Below are 9305 nucleotides of genomic sequence, written 5' to 3'. Positions count from 1 at the left end.
TCCTATTATAAATAACCGTTAACCAAAATGCCTAACGACATTTTCGGCAACACCAAGCGTGTAGACCACGCAGAAGAGATTCTCATGCTCGACGTCCGAATTAAAAAGTTGAGGAGCGATTTGATCGCTTTGCAGGAGACCTTAAACAAAAGTTTAGAGTCCGAGATCGCTACGCTCCAAACGCAATGTCTCGACCCCATTCTGAAAATCGATTCCGAACTGAAAACGCTCATAAAAAATTATGTCGACGTACCTTCTTACGACAACGTTCAAAATATACAGTTGAGCGTGGATAAGCTTCAAAATGATTTGGCCAAATTACAACAATTTCAATCGAAAAATGAAGATTTGGAAAAATTGAAACTCGAAATCGAAGAACGAACTTCCGCAATCGAAAAGAATTTCTCTGAACTTCAAACTGTCGTGAAGGATATTGATGTAGAACGCTTGCACGTCGTCGTTTCCAAATTACAAGAAGAATTCACCAGCACGTTGGAAGAAATTAAATCCAAGTTACAGACTTTGGAAGATACTATGACGAACCTACCATCGTCAGACGAACTGCAGGTCATCGGCAAAAGCGTCGCGAACATAGAAATTCAATTGGAGGCTTATCAAGATTTCGAACACATTCAAACCACCATCGCTACGCTTCAGGCGTCTCTGGAGTTGATCAACGAAGAAATTAAAAATATTCACGCTGAAGCGAACGCGTTAACGAGCATTCAAGACACGTTGAGCACGGTTCAGCAGAAGATCGAATATTTAGAAAATTTGAACGTCGAATCCAATCTTGCTCATTTTCATCACGTGCTGGACAACATACAGGGTGACTTGGAATCGTTACGGACGAGCGTGCCTTCGAGCGAAGATTTGGAAAAATTGAAAACGGCGGTGACGGCACTATCCGAATCGAGCGACATCAAAAGTTCGTTGAGCGATCTCGAGAGTAAGGTGGCCAATCTCCCCACATCCAAAGAATTGCACGCTTTGAAAAGGAACATATCACGTATGCTGAAACGACTGGAAACGGAAACGGCGAACGTGGAACAGATTCGAGACGAACTTGCTTCGCTGGTGTCGACGCTGCCCACTTCGCAGAGCGTCGCAGACCTTCACACGCAGTTTACCGAGATGCGAAGCATCGTGAGCGATCTTACCGAGAAGAGCTCGAAATTGAATCAAGTCGAGAACCTTCAGAACATCGTCGTCAACATCAGAGATCAAGTTGGAGTGCTGGAATCCACGCAGGAATCGACGCTGGCCTCTTTCGGTGCCAAGTTGCAAGAACTCAACGAAAGCTACAAGCAGTTGAACGTGGAAGTGAAAATCAAACCGTCATTTTCTACAGTAACGGATACCATAGTCGAATATTTGTTGCCCGTACAAAATACACTGGGACAGCTTCACAGCAACCTCGTTAGCGTCGATACTAAATTCGCTAAACTGCATTCTCTGCAAGCCATCGAAATTAACAGCGTACCCAATCAACAGAGAATCTCCACGTTCGTCGAAGGTAACAAACTGTACATGTTACATCCTTATCATCCGTACTACAAGTTTCTCCTCGATGGCACGATTCAGATAAATGAATTTTCGTACTGGTCTCACGGCAGAAAAGCTAGCGTTCCCACCATGACCTTGATATCGAATCGTGGTGTCCAGAAAGCAGGAAACATTCCTCTGGCACGTTGGAACGAAACGCGCAACATATATGAAATACACGAAGACGAAGATCTCACCGTTTTTGACGTGAGTGCCGGCGATAAGCTGATCATTCAAAACACAGGTGAGGTGCCACCCTCTTTGAATCCCATCACGCTGGTGCTTCTCTTCAAACGTAATCTCTAAAAAATGTCTAGGCAAGCCATCGTCGAAGAATTGCATAAACCTGCACGCCGCAACTACGAGCGTTTAGCTGTGGTAACCAAGGGAATCGATGACCTCTGGCAAAGTGACCTCGTGGAGATGAGTAGCGGCAATCTAAAAAATGTACATAAATTAAACAAGGGCAACAAGTACCTCCTCACCGTCATAGACACGTTTTCGAAATTCGCATGGGCTCTACCTTTGAAAGTCAAAACGGGAACATGCGTCACGGAAGCATTCAAGACAATTTTTCACGAAAGCGACAGACGACCACGGTTTTTGCAAACAGACAACGGGAAGGAATTTTACAATGCCGTATTCCAAAAATTTATTCAAAAACATGACATTCGACATTATTCAACCTTCAGTCACATCAAAGCCAGCATCGTGGAAAGATTTAATCGCACTCTGAAATCGCGCATGTGGTCACGCTTCACGCTTCGAGGAAATTACAAATGGGTCGACATACTGCCGGAACTCATTAACGACTATAATCACACGGTACACAGAACAATAGGCATGAAGCCAGCTGACGTTACCAAGTCCGACGAGCAGCGATTAATTTCCAGCGTTTACTGTCCAAAGTACACGCCCACGACAAAAAAACCTAAATATAAAATTGGAGACCAGGTGAGGGTCAGTAAATTGAAGCGAACGTTCGACAGGGGTTTCACACGAAACTGGAGCACGGAACTTTTTACCGTGGTTCGAGTTCTACCCGGAAACCGTCACACGTATATAATAAAGGACAGTGGCGGTGAAATTTTATTGGGGCGCTTCTACGAGGAGGAACTCTCTAAAACGAAATACCCCGACACATACCTTATCGAAAAAGTTTTGCGTAAGAGAGGCGACAAACTTTTGGTGAAATGGCTGGGACTTCCGGACACGAGTTGGATCGATTCAAACGAAGTGATTCTATGAGTGCGTGGAATGTCGTGAAACGTCTACCTGATTCGGAAAATCGAAAGAACAAAAGGAACGGCGAGTTGCTTCCCGACAGCATCCGCTGTCTGATTGTAGGTCCTTCGGGGTGTGGAAAAACAACACTGCTCGTGGACAATTTTCTCCTCGCACCGAATTGGTTAGATTGGAAGAACAGGCACCTCTACGTATTTTCGAAAAGTTTGGAGCAAGCGAAATACCAGCAACTAATGAAACTGTACGATGGTCTGGACATTGCAACGTTCTCTTCGGAAATAAAACCACTCGACGATTGTCGTGAAAATTCAGTTGTTGTGTTCGACGATGTTATCCTGGAAAATCAAAATGAAATTCGCAATTTTTTCACGCAAGGTCGTCACAAAGGAATAGATTGCTTCTTCCTAGCTCAAACGTTTTCCAAAATTCCAAAACAGTTAGTACGCGACAACGCTAATTTCATATGTTTGTTTCGTCAAGATCACACCAACCTCAAGCACGCGTACGATGACTACGTAGGCGGAGACATGAACTACAATCAATTTTCGGAACGCTGCTGCTCCCACTGTTGGAACAGTGACGATTTCGGATTCGCGACGATCGACATGACGAGAAAACCCAACGACGGAAAATACAGAAACAAAATCAACGACTTTCTAAACGTTGCAACGTTGTGAGAAACGACGTGTATAAATAACGCTATGACGAAACGAAAAATCGAAGACGAAAATCTCAAGCTTCGCGATTACCTCGCGAAACGCTTCAAAGGTTGGAAATCCGAGAATCGCGGATTCTACGAAGAGAAGAAACGTCAAGATCAACCTGTGATCGACGCCATCAGCGATCTAGGTAAAGAAATTAAAGGCGTCACGGAACAAAATAAAAATTTGATCAACGAACTCGTACCACTTGCAGCTAAAAGTTACACCGTACCCACGCCCATTTCGAGCATTCCTTCGACGCCGTTCGAACTGAAGGACGTACCGGCACGACGTCGAGCCATAGGTAGCACGCCGTCGTCTTTGGATAAGATTGAGTTAGGACCTTTGGCACGAGACTACCTGAGCACGGGAAAATTCGACAAAGATGAAGTGTTCGGATTGTATCCGAGCATGGAGAGCAACGAAGGCGGCGGTGTGGTTTGGAAGATTGGAAAATCGAAGGTGACCTTCGAAGGCAACGACATTAAAGTTAATTTAGGCGAGAAGGATAGTTGGAACAGGTATCCGGGTACGGTGGGACTGTGGGAACTCGTTGCCAAAAAGCAGCCGAAAGATTACACTGACGAAGATTACCAGAGTTACAAGGAAATTTTGATCATGACGGATGCCTTATACCAGAACAACGACGCCTCGCAGAATAGGGTGAAATCGAGCAGCGGCGAGAAGTATAGAAATCTCATCAAACCGATTTGGAACCAGGTGAAAACAGGCAGCGGCGTCAAACTCTACAACACCCTGCCCAAAGAGTTTGTGTGGGTGGACGACGTGCGCAAGCTCATAGACCGATTGTTGGTTATTGCAGGAGAGGAGAATGCAGGCAATCGTAATTTCTACAACGAGAAGGTAGGAATTGTGGACATGATCAGCACAAAACTTTCCAACTTCATCGTGAACAACGACAAGGGCATAGGTTACCTCATTAAAATTATCAACACGCTGCCTCCGAGATTCTGGAACGTGGCCGAAGGAAAGGGACTCGTGAACGACATCATCAACAAGTTACCTTTCGAGATGCATTTACCCGGCTACCAGTTCTGCGGACCGGGTACCAAACTCGAGAAAAGATTGGAGAGAGGAGACAAGGGTGTGAATCCGTTGGACGCCGCATGCAAAGATCACGACATCGCCTACAACACCACTCGCACCGATCTAGATGCACGTCACGAAGCAGACAGAAAATTAGAGCACGCAGCTTTCGAAAGATTCGTTAGTAGAGACGCTTCGCTGGGAGAAAGAGTTGCAGCACTGGGCACCACCATCGCCATGAACACGAAACAAAAATTTGGATGGGGTGTATAAATAAATAACATACAGTAAAAAAGAAATAATAACAACATGTCTTGCATAACCGATTTGCCGCACGAACTGCTATGTAAAATATTCAAACACGCTTGCGAGGATGTAGGGAAACTTTTACACGTAGCAAGAACAACTCCGAAATTTCGTATCCCTTGTGAAATGCTTATCAAGGGCCATCTTCGGGAGATCAGTGGAATGAGGAGCGGTGATCTTGACACTCTTCTTTCGGTTGCGGGGGAAAAATTAAACGATAGGTTAGACGAACTGCACGAGGCGAGGCAGGGGAGAAGACGATATACTGATGATTGGTGTAAGTCCAAACAGGAAACTGAAGAAATCATCACGCACATCATTGCGTTTTCCGAAGCACGAACTTTCTTCCTCTAACGCACACACACAAAAAAAAAATCTTCGATACAAATCGTGAAAAAAAATATATATATAAATAACACACATCGTGAAAAAAATCTTCGGTATATATAAATAACACACATCGTGAAAAAAAAAACTAAATTTCTCTAACACACACACTGAAAATTTCTCTTCGATATGACAACTGAAAAAATGAGTGACCTCCAAGCATTAAAACAAATGCTAAATTTGTCAGTAGAGTATGTAAAAATTCGGGAATTGGAAGTGGACAAACCTTACACGATAACTTCCGGTTCAATTGTTTCTACCCAGTATGGTCCCAAGGCGCGTCTGTTGCTCAACGCACAATACAGTCTATTTTTACCAGATCGATACGCTGACATGTTATCCAACGAGAAGCTAGCTATTTTAATCGAGAACAAAACTCGAATCGTGTACAAGGGTACAAAAGAACTTCTTGGTAAAAAAACAAAGCACGTAATAGAATTTGTGTAACGACTCTGCGCGAAGTATATCCTTGAAAAAAATTACACGGACCAAAAAAATCTCAGAATATTTATATATAAATAACATACCAAAAAAATTACACAAAGCAAAAAAATCTCAAAACATATATATAAATAACATATCGTGAAGATAACATATAGAGCATCAACATGAAGCCCAAAGGTGTCGTGTACCAGATACCATACTCCAATCTGAAAAATCTAGGTGCCCTCGATGGGTTACTCACCAAGAAACAACGTGAGAAGAAACGTTCTTGCTTGACGAAAGGACACGGAATGAAATTACTTCTCAGCACACCTCAATTGAAACGCTTGCAGCGTTCGCGGAAACAGCAAAAGATTGGAGGTTTCATATTCAGCATCCCAGCCATCCTGGCAGCATTGGGGGCCGTTGGAAGTTTGGCCGGCGGTAGCGCCGCCATCGCGAAAACCGTCATCGACTCGAAGAAGAACAAGGCAGAATTGGAAGAACAAAAACGTCACAACCTGGCTATGGAGAAGAAGGGGAAAGGTATAACCAAAAAACAAAAAAGCAACCTCGATGCTTTGAAGAAATATAAAAAAAAGAAGAAGCCCTGTCCAACTTCGATATTGAATCTCTGATCGAACTGTTGGGAATAAAGAACTTCAGGGGTGTTTTCATGTCCGATTCTCTACCCTCTGCTGTGAAGAAAAAGGAGTATGGGGTGGTCAACCTGGACAGTTACAAAAATCCTGGTACACATTGGATATGCTACCTCAAAATTGACGATAACAATGCATTTGTTTTCGATTCGTTCGGTGGCACACCACCTGCCAGGTTGGTGAAGTATCTCAGTGTTGCCAACCTCTACTACAATGACAAACGCGTCCAGGGTTTCACCGATGTTAACTGCGGCCACCTATGCCTTTCCGTTCTCGCATACATGTCTAAAATAAATAACCCGTCGGTGGAACATTTTCAGAAAGCATTGTGGAACCTGAAACACGATGGGCGTGTTCCATCTCACGAGCGAATCTTCGATCCTGAAACTCACGCTGCACGACGACATCGTCTATCCTAAATCCGTAGCTCTGCGTGCATTCTACAGCATGTACCTCATACCTAACGTCACGCAGCACAACAACAAAATTAGCGTCGGAAGCGAACACATCGTCGTCACGCCAGGCCAATACAATCTTTCCACTTTGCAAGCTCAGTTACCCAAAGGTATGTACCTTTCTCAAAATTCGGTCACGCACAGAGTGGAAATCGTGTCGGCGACGGAGACCGTGGACCTGGGCACCATGGGAGAACTTTTAGGTTTCGAGAACGACACCAAACTCGAAGCCGGCATCAAACACACGGCAACCAACATTCCTAAATTTCTAGCCATAGAAACTCTAAACGTTCACTGCAACGTAGCAGAAGGCATGATCACGAAATCTTCGGACGGATTGTTAGGAAGTCACAAGCAGACGGGAATCATAGCCACGTTCAAACCCAGTTCCGAATTCATGGAACCGATCATCTACACGCCCTCTTCGCCGATCTATTTTCCAGTATGTCACAACCGCATAGACGACATAGAGTTGGTGGTGACAAACGAGAAAGGAGACGTGGTGGATTTCGCAGGTGCAACAACCACTGCCATCGTGGAGATCAACATATAATAAATAACACCCATAGTAAAAATGGCGCAAATCGAAAGTTACGAATTGCAATCTTTCCCTCCCAACCGTCGCACGTTCGCCAATCTCAACGAAGCGAACAGGGAGATCGAATACGACGTGGACGTAGGCGACGGGTTCGTTCATCCTCACAGAGCGGACCTCTACCTTCAATTCGACGTGGTGAAGAAAGAAAGCGGAGACGCATTTCCACCCAATGCAAATTTGATACTCGTGGACAACTTCGTGCCTCACCTATTCTCGCAGGTGGAGGTGAGGAAACACAACACCGTCATAGACAGAATAGACTATCCAGCCATCACGTCGACGGCAGTGGGAACATTGAAATTATCCAAAACGGACGCAGCATACTACCAGGCGGGAGGATTCGAAGCGGGGACCAAAATATCGACTAGAAGTCACACGGTGCTTTTTCCCATGCGTCTGCTGCCGGGATTCTTCTCGGACTACAAGGAGATCATGTGGAAGGGAGGATTGCGCGTCACGTTTCGAAGAGCGGCCAACGACAACAACGCACTGATGCGATACACCAACTTGAACGCCGACAGCACGCCGATAGCCAACACATTACCTGAAGCAGCCAAGTGCGTCATCCGGAGCATGGAATTGAGAATGCCGATCGTGGAATACGAAACAAACTACGCCCTCAAGTACAAAGCGGAGATCTTGAAGAGTCCGCAGGTACTGATTCACTTTCACGGTTACCAGTGCGTGCAGAAGATGGCGTCGGGGAGTCACATGGAATTCGACGTGACGACACAGTTCAACAACATACAGTTCGACATGCCAGATTTCGTCGTAGTGCTCTTTCAAACCGGTCGCGATAACAACCAGGAAAAAAATTCCAGCAAATTCGACGACTGCAAGATCAAAAACATTTATCTCAAGAATGGACGCAACGAAGTCTTCCCGCGCGAGAATTACAACCTCGACATGACCAAAGACGATTACCTCAAACTTTACGAAGCTTACACCTCTTTCAAACGCGTGACCGAGGGAAGCGTGGACATGTACTACACGCCCAGCGAATTCAAAACCCGCAGACCCATGTTCGTCATCAATACCACAAAGAGGAAGCAGGTGGTGGTCAACGATCGAACCAACATTAAGGTCGTCTGCGAGTTCAACAGTCCGTTGCCCGAGGACACCGTATGCAGTGTGATCCTGGTCGCCGAGAAGTCCTTCGTCCACGACGTGAAGAACGAGAGGGTCACAGAGCAGTTTTAACAGGTTTTTAACATCTTTTTCTTGCACAATAAGAAATTTTTTGTGCTAGCACAATCAGTTTCAATAGCACAATACGAAAATTTCACTAGTTCAAGATCAATTACAATATCAATTTCATCAGTTACAATATCTTTTTTGCACTATAGCACAAAACAATCAGAAAATTTGCACAAAAATTTTGTTGTTGGTGTTTTTACATGAGAAAATTAACAATAAATTTTTTTTTATCATTTCAGATGCTGTCAAACATCAAAAACACATACACATACACATACACACACACTAAAAAATAAGCATGCAACTTTATTTGTAACACACACATACATTCTCCATCTTCATCAAGAAAATATTATAATAAACATAATTATTTTTATCTATATCTCACAATAAAACTCTATATCCAAAAATATTACAACATCAAAATAACACTAGAGTCGTTAGTACACGTTGCATGCATTACGGAGGTCCTCTGTAGGGTTTCATGGAAGTTTGGGGAAAAAAAAAAAAAACACGTGAAACTCTACAGAGGTGCGGCTATCTAGAACCGCAGCCATTAGAACCTTTTTGGGTTGGGCACCACGCACCCTGGCGGGGTTAGGGGCCAGGCATCCTAAAAAACAACAATTATTATTTGTTTTTTGCTTGGGTCACAATACGAAAATAATAAAAAGTGCCAGCGCGCGCGCGTGTGTGGCACATCGTTCCCGAGGTAGGTTTACAAAGGTCACGATATACAAAC

The sequence above is a fragment of the Lepisma saccharinum genome, chromosome 23, assembly GCF_977018435.1.
Source record: "Lepisma saccharinum chromosome 23, izLepSacc3.1, whole genome shotgun sequence".
Taxonomy (NCBI): Eukaryota; Metazoa; Arthropoda; class Insecta; order Zygentoma; family Lepismatidae; genus Lepisma; species Lepisma saccharinum.
The sequence above is the reverse complement of the archived record's forward strand: the minus strand, read 5'-3'. Positions refer to the sequence as shown.